A 15767-nucleotide genomic window follows, 5' to 3' on the forward strand; every position below is an offset into this window, starting at 1 on the left:
AAGTTTGGTGGAAAGCGATGTTAAAACTGAAGGAATAAGATGAGAACAAACAGAAATGGGAAAAGTTCTGCTTGGAGACAATGAAAAATTAATTTCAAAAATCTATATGTTACTTTTAAAATGAAGTAGTGACATCTCAAATGATTAAGTGGGCAATTAATGTAAATAAAGAAATATATATGGAAACTTGGGGATATTTGTGGAAGAACTTTATGAAACTCTCAACGTGTCAGAGTATTAAAGAAAATTGTTTTAAGATGATGTACAGGTGGTATATGACTCCTAAGAAATTGGCAAAAGATGAATAATAAGATGCCGGACAGATGTTGGAAATGTAAAAAACATGAAGGTTCTTTCTACCGTATGCGGTGGACTTGTGAAAGAGCGAAAAAGTATTGGCGGATGATTCAACAAGAAATTTCTAGGATCTTGGGATATGAATTTAAGAAAGTCGCAGAGACTTTTCTGTTGGGATTACAAATGGAAAAATTTCCAAAAGAAAATAGAACTATAATTTGGTGCATGCTTTCAGCCGCTAGGACATTATATGCGTAGTTGTGGAAGCATGAAAAAATACCAGAGAAATGGGGTTGGATTGTAAAAGTTATGACATTGTGTGAAATGAACGAGTTAACAAGAATTTTAAGAGGTTATGATTTAGAAGTTTTTAAGATGGAGTGGAAAATAAAAGGACATTGAACAATTTTTGATAATGATGAAGTCTTAGAAAAAAAAGAAGAATGTTAATTTTCATTTTTTATTAGTTAAGGGTACCTTTAAACATTAGTATTTTAAGTAAATAACACCGGCGGGGGTCAAGTAATGGGGGAGGGATGGCTAGAAAGTAATATGTGGGATAGTTAAAAGAAGTTATTAATGATGCAGGACATATAATTTGTTACCAAATAAAATTGTTTTAACCGTGAAACTCAGGTCGTTAGCAGAGGTTAGAACCGCTGTGCTGCGGCTTTACCACTCTGCACCACTGGGGCTCTTATTTCTCTAATTATCCGCATGTAAATGTTTCATGGGAAGCCTGAATATAACCGACTAGCCCAATTTTGTCAGAGCTTGGACGTCAGTAGGGTTAGCCGTGTAACAGTAGCCTCTGCGGTCTCTTACAACTGTCCAGCCTCCACATTTCATTGAAACCATTGTGGTGTAGTGCTTAGTTTTTACATCCTGTTTCCCTCCCTAATCATGATACCAAGCAGCTTATCAATTGTTTTTCTCCTTTTCCATTTTATCTTCGCAACAGCAACCTTGTGAGGTAGGCTAAGGCAAGAGAGCGTGATAGGCTCAAAGTCACCAGCAATCTTGCGTGGCAGAGTCAGGATTTGAACTTGATGGTTCCGGATCCTAGTGTGGTCCTCTAATGCCTATCCTAGTTGAGAACATTGTTCTTACATTTCAGTCTCAGCAAAAAAACAAAAACAAAAAAGGGGGGGCTACAGTAAAGTAAGTAAAATACTCCGCTGGCTCTAGCGGGTTAAGTGCTAAACAAGAACCTAGGAGACTCGTGTTCAAATGCAACTCACTGGGTGATATTGGCAAAGATGAATAATAAGATGCCAGACCGGTGTTGGAAATGTAAAAAAAAACATGAAGGTTCTTTCTACCGTATGTGGTGGGTTTGTGAAAGGGCAAAAAAAGTATTGGCGGATGATTCAACAAGAAATTTCTAGGATCTCGGGATATGAATTTAAGAAAGTTGCAGAGACTTTCCTGTTGGGATTACAAATGGAAAAAAAAAATCCAAAAGAAGATAGAACTATAATTTGATACTTGCTTTCAGCTGCTAGGACATAATATGCGTAGTTGTGGAAGCAAGAAAAAATACCAGAGAAATGGGGTAGGATTGTAAAAGTTATGACACATGGTGAAATGGGCAAGTTAACATGAACCTTAAGAGACTATGATTTAGAAGTAATTAAGATGGAGTGGAAAAAGTTAGGACGTTGTATGCGCGGTTGTGGAAGCAAGAAAAAATACCAGAAAAATGGGATTGGATTTTAAAAGTTATGACACTGGGGTGAAATGGGCAAATTAACATGAACCTTAAGAGACTATGATTTAGAAGTAATTAAGATGAAGTGGAAAAAGTTCAGAAGATACGTAGAAAAAGAGTGGAAAATAAAAGGACATTGGACAATTTTTGATAATGACTAAGTACAAGAGGGAGGAGGATATTAATTTTGGTTCTTATTAATTAAGGGTACCTTTAATATTAAGATTTTAAGTATATAACACCGGCGGGTGTCAAGTAACGGGGGAGGAGTGGGTAGAAAGTAATATATGGGATAGATAAAAAGTAATTATTAATGATGTAAGAAATTGAAATTTATTGCCATATGTTACTAATAAGACTGTTTGAAACAAAAACATTTTTCCACCCTCAGATCACAATCGTGCCAGGTTTTTTTGTTTTGGTTTTTTTAATCTTAAGAACATAAGAACATAAGAGAAGCCATGTTGGATCAGGCCAACGGCCCATCAAGTCCAACACTCTGTGTCACACAGTGGCAAAAAAATTTATATACACACATACACTGTGGCTAATAGCCACCGATGGACCCGTGCTCCATATTTCTATCTAAACCCCTCTTGAAGGTGGCCATACTTGTGGCCGCCACCACCTCCTGTGGCAGTGAATTCCACCTACTCTTCACCTACATGGCTTCTGCAAAGGGAAGTCCTGCCTCACCAACCTTTTAGAGTTCATTGAGAAAGACTCGCCAGAGATTCCTGAGTAAACTTAGCAGTCATGGGATAAGAGGATGGGTTCTCTTTCTGATTAAAAAACTGGTTCAATGACTGTTAGTAAAGAGTGGGGATCTGTGGACAATTCTCACAATGTAGGGAAGTATGCTACGGGGTCCGATAAGGATTGGTACGGGGGCAAGACTATTTCATTTATTCATAAATGATTAGGAACTAGGGGTGAGGTGCTGGTAAGTGTAAGGTGATGGCATAGTGGGTCAAAAAAAATCCCCACTTCACGTATAAGCTAATAGGGATAGAACTTGCTGTGACTGAGAGGGGGGAAAATCCCAAGTGTGTTGAGGATAGTTTGGTGAAAGTGTCAACCCTGTGTGCTGCAGCGGTGAAAAAGGCAAAGTCTGTGGTAGGTATTCTTGGGAACGGGATTGAGAATAAAACAGCCTATATTGTAATGCCCCCATATAGATCTATATCGCAGCCTTGTTTGGAATAGTGTGTACAATTCTGGTCACCGTATCTCCAAAAGGACATTGCAGAGCTAGAAAAAGTACAGAGAAGGGCAGCAAAGTTGATTGGGGGGGGGTTGGGGGGGGGAGCACCTTCTCTATGAGGAAAGGCTGATGAGTGACTTTTCAGTTTAGAAAAGCGATGGCTATGTTAGGGGAGGGGGAGGGTGTGGGGTCAAGATAGAGGTTTATAAAATTATGCAAGGGGTGGAGAGAGTTGACAAACAGAACTTTTTCCCCCTTTCAAAATACTAGAACTCAATACAACGAGGCTGATAGCATATTCAGGGTGGACAAAAGGAAATACTATTTTACACAGAGAGTGATTAAAATGTGGAATTCGCTCCTCTCTCTGCACCCTTGGTTCATCAAGGAGATCAGTTCCTAGGCTGCCCGTGACCCACAACCCCCTCTTCTCCCTAAAGCAGCAACGATAAGCTCTTCTTTTTCTTATAGAATCCTAGGCAACCTCCTACTGCCGGGGCCCTGTTCATTGCTCAAGTAACCCCCCAGACAGCTCCTTGGAGTGCTAACAGGTGGAGGATGCTGACGATGGAAAAAAGTTGTATTGTGTGCCAAGATATTAAGTGAGCTGCATGGCTCAGAACTAAGCCCCAGATCTTCTGATGTTAAGAGTTCCATCAAAAGCAAATGAATGCCTACTTGAATACAATTAAAGGCTCAGATCCTGATCTTGGTGGAACCATATCAAAAATCACCAAAGTTGGCAGTAAATATTTGTGTTGTCAACAATACTTGGGGAACATGGGGTGAATGCACATTTAACAGGGCATGTAGAACTAAAATCATTTAAAACACTGCTTACTGTTGCTTGTTTTTATTTAAAATTTTATTTTATCTACATATTGGACACAGTCAGAGTATATCGATAAAAAAAACCAATGGGGCATTCTGTAACCTGTGTGTTTCTATACATGTCAGAAAATCCTATCTTTGTTTATATTTAAAATAACCTAAATTGTATATCTCTGTCCTGCTTTTGCATTTTTCTTAAGTCTACATTTTTCTGCACTTCACAGCCATAAAACCCCTTGACCTCTTAGGACCATTTTTGGGGGTCAAACACTATTCTCACAATTAGCCCATACATAAATTTGATGGAAAAGCTATTTTAAATCACAGACCATAAGAACAGGAAATTTATTGCGTGAGAACCTAATTTCATCTGTTTATTTTGTCCAGGTCTAAACTGTGTCAGCATTAAATAATTTGCTAAGATTCTTGCTCTCTCTCACAGGGTGAATATCCTCCCACGTCTGCGAGATATACATTTCAGCACTTGACCTTTTAAGGTCAAATACTTTTGTCTCACTCTGAGAACAGGCACTGAAGATGATAGAAAAATGTTAGGATTTAATGTGTAAGAAAATGCTATATGTTTACAATTAATGTATTAGAATAGGCATCTAAAATGCTGTTAGGTGGCTAGGTAAATGTTAGGATTTAATGTGTAAGAAAATGCTGGGATGGTTACAATTAATGTATTAGAAGGGGCAGCAAAAAAGTACAATCCCACTACGTCAGGCATTCATTTACTGATCAGGAGGTGGGGGCTGGTGTGGGGGAGGGGCAGCTGTTTAATGAGGAAAGTGTGGTCTGGGGCAGCTGTCACTTTTTGATTTCTGTTTGATGATGAGAGCCATGTCCTTACTCTTCTGATGACATTCAATTCTCAGATATGTTTGTATGCTTACCCTCTTCTTCCCTCACAAAAGCATGATGCTGCATTCCTTTTCCCAGATGCCTTTCCCAGAAGCAAATGGCCATTGCAGCATTGCAGGAGAGGTTGGCTGATATCCCATTGCTGGGAGAAATTGCCTCTGGCTGGTGGTACACCCTGTACTGTGCTTTGGGACTTGGCAGGTGCTGACCCTTGATACCAGCTGCATTCAGAGCTCATACATTTAAATTATGGATTTTGTAACATCTGTTGATTGAAGCCTGAATCCAATTTTCACTTTAGTTGAAAAAAATATACGGAAAAGTACATAACTTTTTGGGGGGGTGGGAGGGGACTTCCCTTCTTCTGTAAGGAGAAGATGTGAACCTTCATTAATGATGTTCACCCATTTTTCTTGCCAGTTTGTAATACGTACCAGTCCTTCTCAAGTAACTGTTTGGCTGCAGGTGAGTTCAGATTGGGCTATCAGCAACCTGACTACTATATTGACTGTGCCATCATTTCAGTGTTCAAAGAGAAAATTGCATCAGAAAATGTCAACCAGTCTGTGGTTTTCATCAGCTGCTTTCTGCAACATTATACAAAGAACAATAGCAACAATTATTAGAAACACAGATAACGCAATGAGATAAACATGGTAAAATTCCAGTACTCAGGAAAGCCACTTTGGAAGCACGGGGAATACCTTTCTTTTCCCCCTTCTGCACCCAGACTTTGTTTCAGACTAAAAGTGGACATTTTAGGAGTGCCTATATTTCCATTTATTGTAAGGTATGCAAAAATAATCACAATAAAAGCTAATAAGATAATACTGTATTTTTAAAAAGTTAAATACATCCAAGAGCCGGCATTTAATACTTGTTGGCTGATAGCAGACGGCCAGTTCGGGATGGCTTGAAGCCGCCCCAAAGAGAGTCGGCCTGAAATAGAGCACCCGGGAGCTTCCAGACGGTGCTTGGAAAAGGAGCAGGCTGTGGGCGCCCAGGGAGCGTCTGGAACACTCACGCGTCCCATCCGTGGCTCCTCAGGCACTCTCTGGGCACTTCCTGGCCTTCCAGACAGCCAGGGAGGCATCTTGGAGGTGCCCCAGTGAAGGTGCTGCCAAGCTGGGGGTGGGATGGGGGCAGGATGGGGACAGGAGGCAGATGTGCACATGTGGACACCTTTTTTTGGTCTGTCTGCCTCCTGCCCCCCCCCCCCCGGGCAGCTTTAAATGCCCATCTGTTCTCAGCTGTTGTGACTTATTCCACCTACAGAAACTTGAAAGGCTAAAACAAAACTCTCTGGTAGGAAAAAGCTTCAGTTGGCAATAAATGAATGAACTCTTTCTCTTGGCAATGCATGTCTGTATTCCATGGGAAAGTGAATGGGGTTGCTGCATTGTGTTCTGTCTGTTGGAATGCTCATAATTGTGCCCCTCACTGATGCTTCTTTTAGATGCATTCCTTACTTTCCACTGATTTTCCTAATTAATGCATAATCTCCTCATATGTGTTTTAGTTTAAGAAAGTCTTTTCATAAGGCAAAACAGTGGCACTTAGTTGCTATGATCCAGTGCTAATGAAAAACAGCAAACAAGAAGGCAGACTTTGCACTAATGGGGCATTATACGTATGCCCAGATTGCTCCTTCCAAAGTACTAGCGCTGATGTTTTTGTAAAGTGATTTCATCAACGGATCAGAAGTGCCATGCCAAATGCTGCACTGATGGATGAATGAATGACTGCATGTTCCACTTCTGTAATGCTTTTCATCTCTCCTCCTGTCTCAAAGATTTATAACCACAAAATTGCTGCCACCTCTGCTTACCGTATCTGCCAAAAATAACCCCCCACAACATCTCCAATGGCTGTAAACGATGATTCTTTATATTTTCCCCGCTATAAAAGCATGCCTTTGAATGGTGCATTAATGTAAATCACTTGGTAGAACTATTGTTAAGTTGAAATTATGTATCATTAAATAAACTAAAGAAAAACTCAGCATTTTATACTGTTATCTCTGTCAGGTTTCTAATGCTTCATTATCCATGGTAATCTTTCAGAAACCTGAAAACATTTTCCCATATTAATTTTTTTTTGAACTTTGGACAAACAGGCCTTTGCTTTTAGAGAAAGATGAATTCCTTATTACTGTGACTGTAGCAATCATGCTGGTTTCTCTTGTCCCTTTATAAAACTACATATGCAAAAAGGAGTTAGAATTCAGTGGATTCAGATCAAAGCTGTCAAAACGGAATCTTCAGTGCTTCTTCATGTGTGCAAGATATATAATTTTCTATTAGATGCTGATAGTAAATGGCAAAAAACATTTGCAAAACTCTGGAAAAAGTTGTGAAAACCCCAATAAGCTCTGAGGTTTGGGCATCAGTGTTAAGAACCGGCTTAAACTTCTCAGTAAACCTTTCTGCTAGAAATGCCAGGTGCAATTGTTGTATTGGCGGGAGGGGGGGGGTGGATTTGAGGGGCAGTCTGGGAGGGGCAGGAATGTCCCTGACATTATGTAATCACTTGGAAGTAGCATCACATTGGTGACATTGGGGAAAATGTTCTGCTTTTTGGGGCAAACTGTATGGTTAAAATTGGGTTCAAACCATAGAGTTTTGCCCAAAAAGCAGAGCATTGCCATGTGATGTTGCTGATTCAATAATGTTACTTCTTCATAATGTCATCACATTGAGGACATTGTGCACCAATGGCACTGTTTGGAGGTGGGGCTTCCCTTGCTGGCTGGGCAGAAGCCCCCAAAATCAGGGAATTCCCTGCTTGGACCAGGGATCTGGAACCCTACTTTCTGCAAAAAAAAAAAAAATGTAATAAAATTTCTATGTCAGTGGCACCTATCTCCCTGTAAATTAGCAAAAATATACCAAGGGGCCAGTGGGGATTGTTGAGTATATGGGGCTACCAATGCCAATTTGATACACATCTCGTAGAAGTGTAGAAGAGCAGCAGAGTTCTAGAATATGATTGCTACAGTTATTTCTAAAGGTATAAGGAAAGAGCTACCGTTATTCCCTAAGGGTTTTTTGCTTGTTTGTTTGTTAAATCATGTAGAATTCTCTTCTAAAGATGTTTGTGAATTTGTTCTCAATGCCATAACATCTGCAAGGCTAATTTTTGCTCAGAATTGAAAGAAAAGCATACTTCTGAAGAAAGAGGGTTGGTTAGAGAAATCAGTGGAATGACCCCGTGGCGCAGAGTGTTAAAGCTGCAGTACTGCAGTCCTAAACTCTGCTTACGACCTGAGTTCGATCCCTGGTGGAAGTTGGGTTTTCAGGTAGCCAGCTCGAGTTGGTAAAATGAGTACCCAGCTTGCTGGGGGGAAAGCGTAGATGACTGGGGAAGGCAATGGCAAACCACCCCATAAAAAGTCTGCCGTGAAAACATTGTGAAAGCAATATCACCCCAGAGTCAGAAATGACTGGTGCTTGCACAGGGGACCTTTCCTTTCCTATGTAAACTAACTTGTCCCCTACATGGCCAAATGTCTGATAAATCTAGTAAATGGAATGCTATCCTATGTAGAATGAGAAAATAATTTTGAGCTTGTGTAACTGATGTTTTATAATAGCTTTGTAATTTATATTTCAGAACTTTGTATTAAATTTCTGGAACGTAGCGACCTGGCAACAGTGATCCACGCAACGGTCACCTTGAGGTTGGACTACTGTAATGCCCTCTACATGGGGCTGCCCCTGTACCGAACTTGGAAACTGCAGCTAGTTCAGAATGCGACAGCCAGGCTGTTAGTGGGACTATCTCGGTGGGAACATGTACGGCCTAGGCTGCGGGAGCTGCACTGGCTGCCAATTGTGTTCCGAGTTCGTTACAAGGTGCTGGTTATTACCTTTAAAGCCCTATATGGCTGAGGACCTGTCTACCTTAGGGTCCACCTCTCTCCATACATCCCCCAGAGAGCACTGAGATCTAGTTCTCAAAATCTTTTGAAGATCCCTGGACCAAGGGAGGCCAAACTGAGAACAACGAGAGAACAGGCCTTCTCAATAATGGCCCCCCACTGGTGGAATCAATTGCCAGGGGAGGTGCGAGCCCTGCGGGACTTTAATCAGTTCCACAGGGCTTGTAAAACTGCTCTTTTTCAACTGGCCTATAAGATGGAATCCTGAATGTGACATCTAACCATCTGTATATATATATACTGTACTGTAGCACCTTTTAATTCGTAGTGATTTTAATTAACTTATTTATCTAATGTGTTTTAATTGTATCTTATTGTATAATTGTATTTTATAATCATAGAACATTCCATGACTTGTGAGCCGCCCTGAGCCTGCCTTGGCAGGGAGGGCGGGATATAAATAAAAGCTTATTATTATTATATTATTATTAAATTTATTTCTATTTTCTATCAAAATAATCTTTAAAAAGGAAGGAGCAGGAAAGGCTGTGCTAGCACTAAAAGAGGGAGAGGAGCAGGAGTGTGTGAGTGTCTTATGGCTGGACTATGGAGCTGCCTGGGGTGCAGTTTTGAGGGGGGGGCTTTCTTACTGTACTTCCAGGGCAGCAGCACAGTGGGGGAATCTCCTAGTGAATTCAGTAGCCAGTGCACCCCTGATCATTACTATCATATGTATATAGGTACTTTTCCTCCCTCCCCACCGCCGCCCACCTCCAGACAGAGGAAAGTTACATTCATCCAGGGTAAGGACAGATGGGATTGCATGTAACATCTTATTAAAGCTTTTTTCTGTCATGTCACTCCATTCAGAGGTGCAGACAGGAAACAGAATTCTCAAGAGGAAGCACCTTAAAAGCCCTTCATGCTGTGGGAGGTTACAGAGCTACCATCATTATCTAGGTATGACGGTAACTGTCTCTTAGGTTGATCCAGACCTGTTATTGTCCCGAATTCCTAGTTATCTCCAAGAAAAGGAAGGGAGTGAGAGAAACAGAGCTCATGCTGGTCAGGAAGGCTGATATTCTAGAGGGACTGAAACCACAAGTTGTCCTTGATGGAGTCATGTTGCCTTTTCCGAGCAGGTTAATAGTTTGAGTGCTGGTGGACCCTGCTTTGCTGTATGAAAAGCAGGTTGACATGGTGGCCAGGAGCACCTTCTGTCAGCAGCATCTGATTACCCAACTTTGGAATTTCTTAGCCACAACTGATCTGGCCCATGCTTTTGTAACCTCACTGTTGGATTACTGCAAAATACTCTGGATTTCAGTTGTGATACCAGGAGATCTTCAGCCTCCACCTGGAGGTTTTCTACCCTAGGCCTGGCAGCATGCTCTGGGTGACTTGATGCCACATGACTGGCATAACTTAAATAGGTCTGGCTGCTTGTTTCTGTTCACCAGTAGCACCCCCCTCATGATAGCCACTGTGACTTGGCAGTCAGTGCTTCAGAGCAGGGTCTGCCAGACCCAGGTTCCTACTGTGGAAGCTGACTGGGTGATTTTGGACCACCCACATACTTTCAGCCTAACCTACCTCACAGGGTTGTTATGTGGATCAAAAGGGGGAGAGGAAAATAATGTAAGCTGCTGTGGTCCCCACTGCAGAGGAAGACTGTCCTTTTCCTAGGTAGAGGCTGAAGGGAGGGGGGAGGAAATGGAAAGTAATCTACCCCCATCTCTTTTGCCTCTCATCCCTTCTTACTCTCTCCCCCCCCTTCTCTGATAATCTATCCCATATTTCCCCACTGTCTCAATTTCCCTTCCCAACAGCTATCTTCTCAGGCTTGCCAATCCCCAGGTCCCAGCGGGGGTTCTTTGACTTTCCCAGGCTCCTGCCCAGGTGGCCAGCTGACTGGGGGAAGCCCCGCCCCCACAGACACCATGTGACTTAAAAAGATGATGGCCAGAACTCCCTTGGAGTTCAATTATGCTTGTCACACCCTTACTCCTGGCTCCGCCCCCAATGCCTTCTGGTTCCACCCCCAAAGTCCCCAGATATTTCTTGAATTGGACTTGGCAACCCTACGTCTTCTTGACCTACCTGGCCTCTGTCTTTCCCTTCCCTCTCCACCCCCACCCCCTTCCACAACATTCACCCACAGGAAATTTCTAGTGTCTATTGTATTTTTCCCTGCAACAGGCCTTATTACTAGTTCCTAAAAAAAAGGAGCATGATTAGTCTTGAAACTGACAAGTGGTTCAGTGTAACTTTGTAACTCTGCAAGAAAACCAAGAACTAAGAGCTTCTGTTGCATGTAGTCAAGGCACACTCTGCTAAATTGAGTCAGGATACTGAATCAATTATACCAGTTATTCCCGTCCCAACATCTAGGTCACCGAAGTTTGTGGAATGGCCTGTTTGAGGAAAGTGTGCCCTCTATCTGCACATTTAGATATCCACTTGGGAATTAGATAAATAAATTATATATGCAAAAACACATTTTGATACTAAAACATTTCCAATATACTTCACAAGAATGTAAGCTTCTCAGCAGAATAAAAGGGAAGTGATTGCTTTAGCTGAAATTAATTTTAAAATGCAGGCCTTTGTTTCCAATTTGGCATTAGCTACTCTGTCACACATTTCAGCTTAAATGCATGACAGCGTTCCAATGTGCAAATCAAAAAGATGTGATGAATCTATTGATCAGTGCATAATTGGAACATCCTTTCAAAGCTCAAGAATTAATTTGATGGGAAAGGTTAACGGTGATAATTATTGCTTAGGATTAGTGAATATATTCTATAAAATGTGAGATTTAAACAGGTATCAGAGAGAAGTCATTTAAGTTCATTTTAAAATCTATTTCTATTGTTATTGGAACAAAATTCTTGTTAAAAAAAACATTACCTGGGGCACAATGGCATATATGGGGAATTTATATTTTATTAATTTTAAAGCAACGTATTCAGTCTTTCAATTCTGAGGGCAGCTGTTATAATAGCATATCAATAAACAACATAGTCAACAAAAAGCATAAAAATCAGAATATGCAGCTGTATTTTATTTTTATTTATTTACAAGTCCTGATTGTAGTTACTTGAAAGCAGGGCTTTTTTTGGAACAGGAACTCCTTTGCATATTAGGCCACACACCCCTGATGAAGCCAGTCCTCCAAGAGCTTATAGGGCTCTTCTTACAGGGCCTACTGTAAGCTTAGAGGATTGGCTACATCAGCGGTGGGTGGCCCAATAGGCAAAGGAGTTTCTGCTCCCAAAGAAGCCCTGCTTGAAAGTAAGCTTCTCTGAATCTTTCATCTTCCACCATGCGCATCCAAATAAATATACTTCAAGTTCTGAACTATAATCTGTAGGATTGAAGAACAAGATATAAATTCCTAACATGTTTTATAGCAGGGGTGGCCAACGGTAGCTCTCCAGATGTTTTTGCCTACAACTCCCATCAGCCCCAGCCAGCATGGCCAATGGCTGGGGCTGATGGGAGTTGTAGGCAAAAAACATCTGGAGAGCTACCATTGGCCATCCCTGTTTTATAGTATTAGTATGATTTTTCTGAAAATATTTAATTGAGATGAGGGAACGGTTTCAAGATGTAACATACTAGTATGGTACTTGTGATTTGAAAACTTTTTTATTCATTACATTTTTTTCTTTCTTAGAAAACTGATGGGAGATGTAAAGGAAAGGAAGGACCATGGCTCAGTGATAGAGCAACTGCTTTGCATGCAGAAGGTCCTAAGTCCTTGGCATTTCTGGATTAAAAGGAACCAGGCAGGAGGTGATGTGAAAGACCTCAGCCTGAGACCCAGGAGAACCACTTGTGGTGGAATTCTAACATCACTGAATAGACAATACTGCCTTCAATGGACCAAGTGTCTGATTCAGTATAAGGCAACTTCATGTGTTCATGTGAGTTTCTTCCCAAACCCACAGCCAGTTTCCTTATTACCACTTAAGGTTCCTTTTCCATTGCCAATGTGCACATGTGAAAAAACAGGGTATTCTGAATGCCTTCGTACCGGGTTTCTGAACTGACTGATGGCTCCTGTGAAGAGGCTGATTTGCAGTTGTGTCCACCTCAATTGGGACCACATTTATTTATTTGGCTTATTTATAGCCCACCTTTCTCATAGAGCTTTAAGGCAGATTGCAGAGTAAAGAAAGAGGGGATAATGTAATCAGACCCCATAAGACATCCAATGAATAATGCAATAAGACTAGGAGGAATACAAAAATTCAAAGACAATGTCAACAACAATGAAAACAGCAAATGGAAGGAAGGGCTGGTGTTGTTATGAACAAAGCAGAATGCAGGGCTAACAATGTCAAAGCCAGATGATGCCTATAATAATGGATAATGCCAACAATAATAATTGCAGTGGACTACAGACCTGTTCCCCTATAAAGGTGTCCTTCTGGCAGGGGCATAGCCAGGATTTTTTTATGTGTGTGTGTGTGGGGGGGGCTTTTTAAAATCCAGAGGGCACTTGAACTTTTAAAAAACCCTCTGACCACAAAAAAAAATCCTGGCTATACCCCTAATAAGCAGCCTCCCCAGGTTGGGTCTTCCTGCTTCTCGCAGTTGGCTGGCTGCAAGAACATGAAGACCTACCTCCCCTCGTTCTCCTGTCCTGCTCACCTGAGCAAAAGCGGAGAGAGATGCAGGGCCAGCAGTCCAGGTCTTGCTACTTTCATAGTCAGCCACTGAGAGAACATGGAGTTCCACCATGGCCACCTCTCACGCCCCCCCCCCATTCCTGCTTTGTTGGGTCAGGGGCCCTAAATCAGGGGTCCTTGAGCCTCCACTGTAGCTATGGGCCTGCCTTCTGGACTGTTCTATCATAATGCAATGCTGTTTCCTTTACAAGAGTGCCCTCCTGTTTTGCACATTTCACAGAACAAGATCAGTAGGATTCCTTCTGGCCTGCTCCGGTGGACCGTTCCACAAGGTGGGAACCACCACGGAGAATGCTTGTGAACAGACAGTTGCCATACTTACCATTTGCAGAGAAACACCTTCAGAAATCTCCCTCCTCCTCTATGCCCGTCCCATACAAGTACTTGTTTTAAAACCTCCTAGGTGTATCAGCTTTGGGTAAAAAAAGGCATCCTAATATACACTTTTGCCCAGCTGCAGTAATGAAATCCCAGCAGGGTAGGGGGAAATCATTCCCATGGAAAAGTAGAACCGAAAAGTGATCAAGTCAGTGATTTGCAAGAGGCAAGTATGGCTCGGTTGAAGTTGCCACTGGAAACCAAAACACAGAAGCAGGCTAAATCTTGGCTTTTCTGGAGACACATAGAAATGATCCTAACTGCTGATACTAGGCATGCTGAGTATGTCTTGGTAAACCTGATTTGTTCAAATTTCCTCAGTTACAAGCAGAGCAAGCTCCCAATAGGATTCACTCAGTGTTTGATGGCAAAGTTTCAGTCAAGCAAAAGTGCCATGCTGCGTTATGTGCCTGTTATCATGTACTGGAGTGAGCAACTCAGCATGCCTGGACATTGGAGGGCGCTACATCACCCTAAGTGTGTATAGGTGTTATCTCATTGAATGAGATGTATAATATAGTGGATTCAACGCAAGGAAGAGGCAAGGTGATAGTGATCATAGCTCTTTTATTCTGTACAGCATAGTTTAGGTTGCACTCTGAGAGACTGGCTAACTGGGCCCACAGGGCCAACTATATACAACTCTGAGTTCCCGCACAAGCACGTCATTCGATCATTCAAACCAGCAGGGGACCTGTGATTGGAGCAGGGCAGCAGGGATTTGGATCCTGCTGCCCATTGTTCCTAAGTCCCCAAGCTCAGTCCTTCTGGCTCCAATGAGCCCAGCAGAAACACCCGTATCAGTTTTTACTATGGTCCGCATAAATAACAAGATGCCTCTTTTTGTCTTAACCTGAGAGCTGCCCTCTGGCCCTTCCTCTCTTGCTTGCTTTGTCCTCTCACTCACAGCACATGACCTTCCATGGAGACACATCTCTGCAGTTGTCTCCTGTAGAGACAATGCCCTCGTACTCCCACAGACATGATGCTGGCCATTTGTGATAGGGAAAGTACTCTTTAGATTAGGCTTCTTTTCTTTCTCTTCTTCTGACTGCAACCTGACTGTGAACTGGATCTACTTGAATAAATGTAAGTTTATCTTTTTTTTTTTTTTTGCAATATACTTCTTGATTTCCTCAGAATCATACTTCTATGACTGGACAAAACTCTGCTATATTAACCAAATAGTCCAATACCATAGTCACTTGGTCATTGCATCCTGTGACTCCTTGTACCCTGTTCAAGTACTAAATCCTTGTGTTTACCAGAGAAGCAGACGTATTCCATGGTCATGGTTCTCAGGGTCATTAAAATGACTGGCATGTTAAACACTTGCCATTCATCTGCTCATTGCACCTCCACAATCAGTGCATCTTTCAAAGGACCAACACTGGCTAGATTACATTGCCTTTTTATGCCTGTGCAATCAGTGGCATTGATTTGAGAAGGGATTGCAGGTTTCGCTGGGTTCATGGGTAGATACCAAAGGCACATAGAAACACTGAGGAGTGAAGTTGGAGGTCTCAGTTCGAAAATTGCAACCTGATTTATTTTTTTATTGTCCCTTTTGAAAATTGGAGGCAGTGGCAGACAGGTGGCAGGGGGAGTGGCAATTGTGCAAGAAAGCAGGCATCCTCATGCCAACTGGCACATTCACCAAACAACTAGGCCCCACAGCTTGCAAGAAGTATGTAGGACATGAGCCAAACCGAGTATAATGTGACTATTTTTACATCACAGCCTAGAAATCAGAGCTCTGATAGAAAGAAAATAATTCCAAGGACAAGGTGGCAAAGGAGAATCTTTGGCACAAGAAGTTAGATGTGCATCCATAGGAGTATCTATTTCTGATTAGAAAAGATGGACGTTGTGTCATGTTCTCAAAAGCTGGAATGAGTGATG

Source organism: Heteronotia binoei, chromosome 1 (genome assembly GCF_032191835.1).
Source record: "Heteronotia binoei isolate CCM8104 ecotype False Entrance Well chromosome 1, APGP_CSIRO_Hbin_v1, whole genome shotgun sequence".
NCBI classification, from domain to species: domain Eukaryota; kingdom Metazoa; phylum Chordata; class Lepidosauria; order Squamata; family Gekkonidae; genus Heteronotia; species Heteronotia binoei.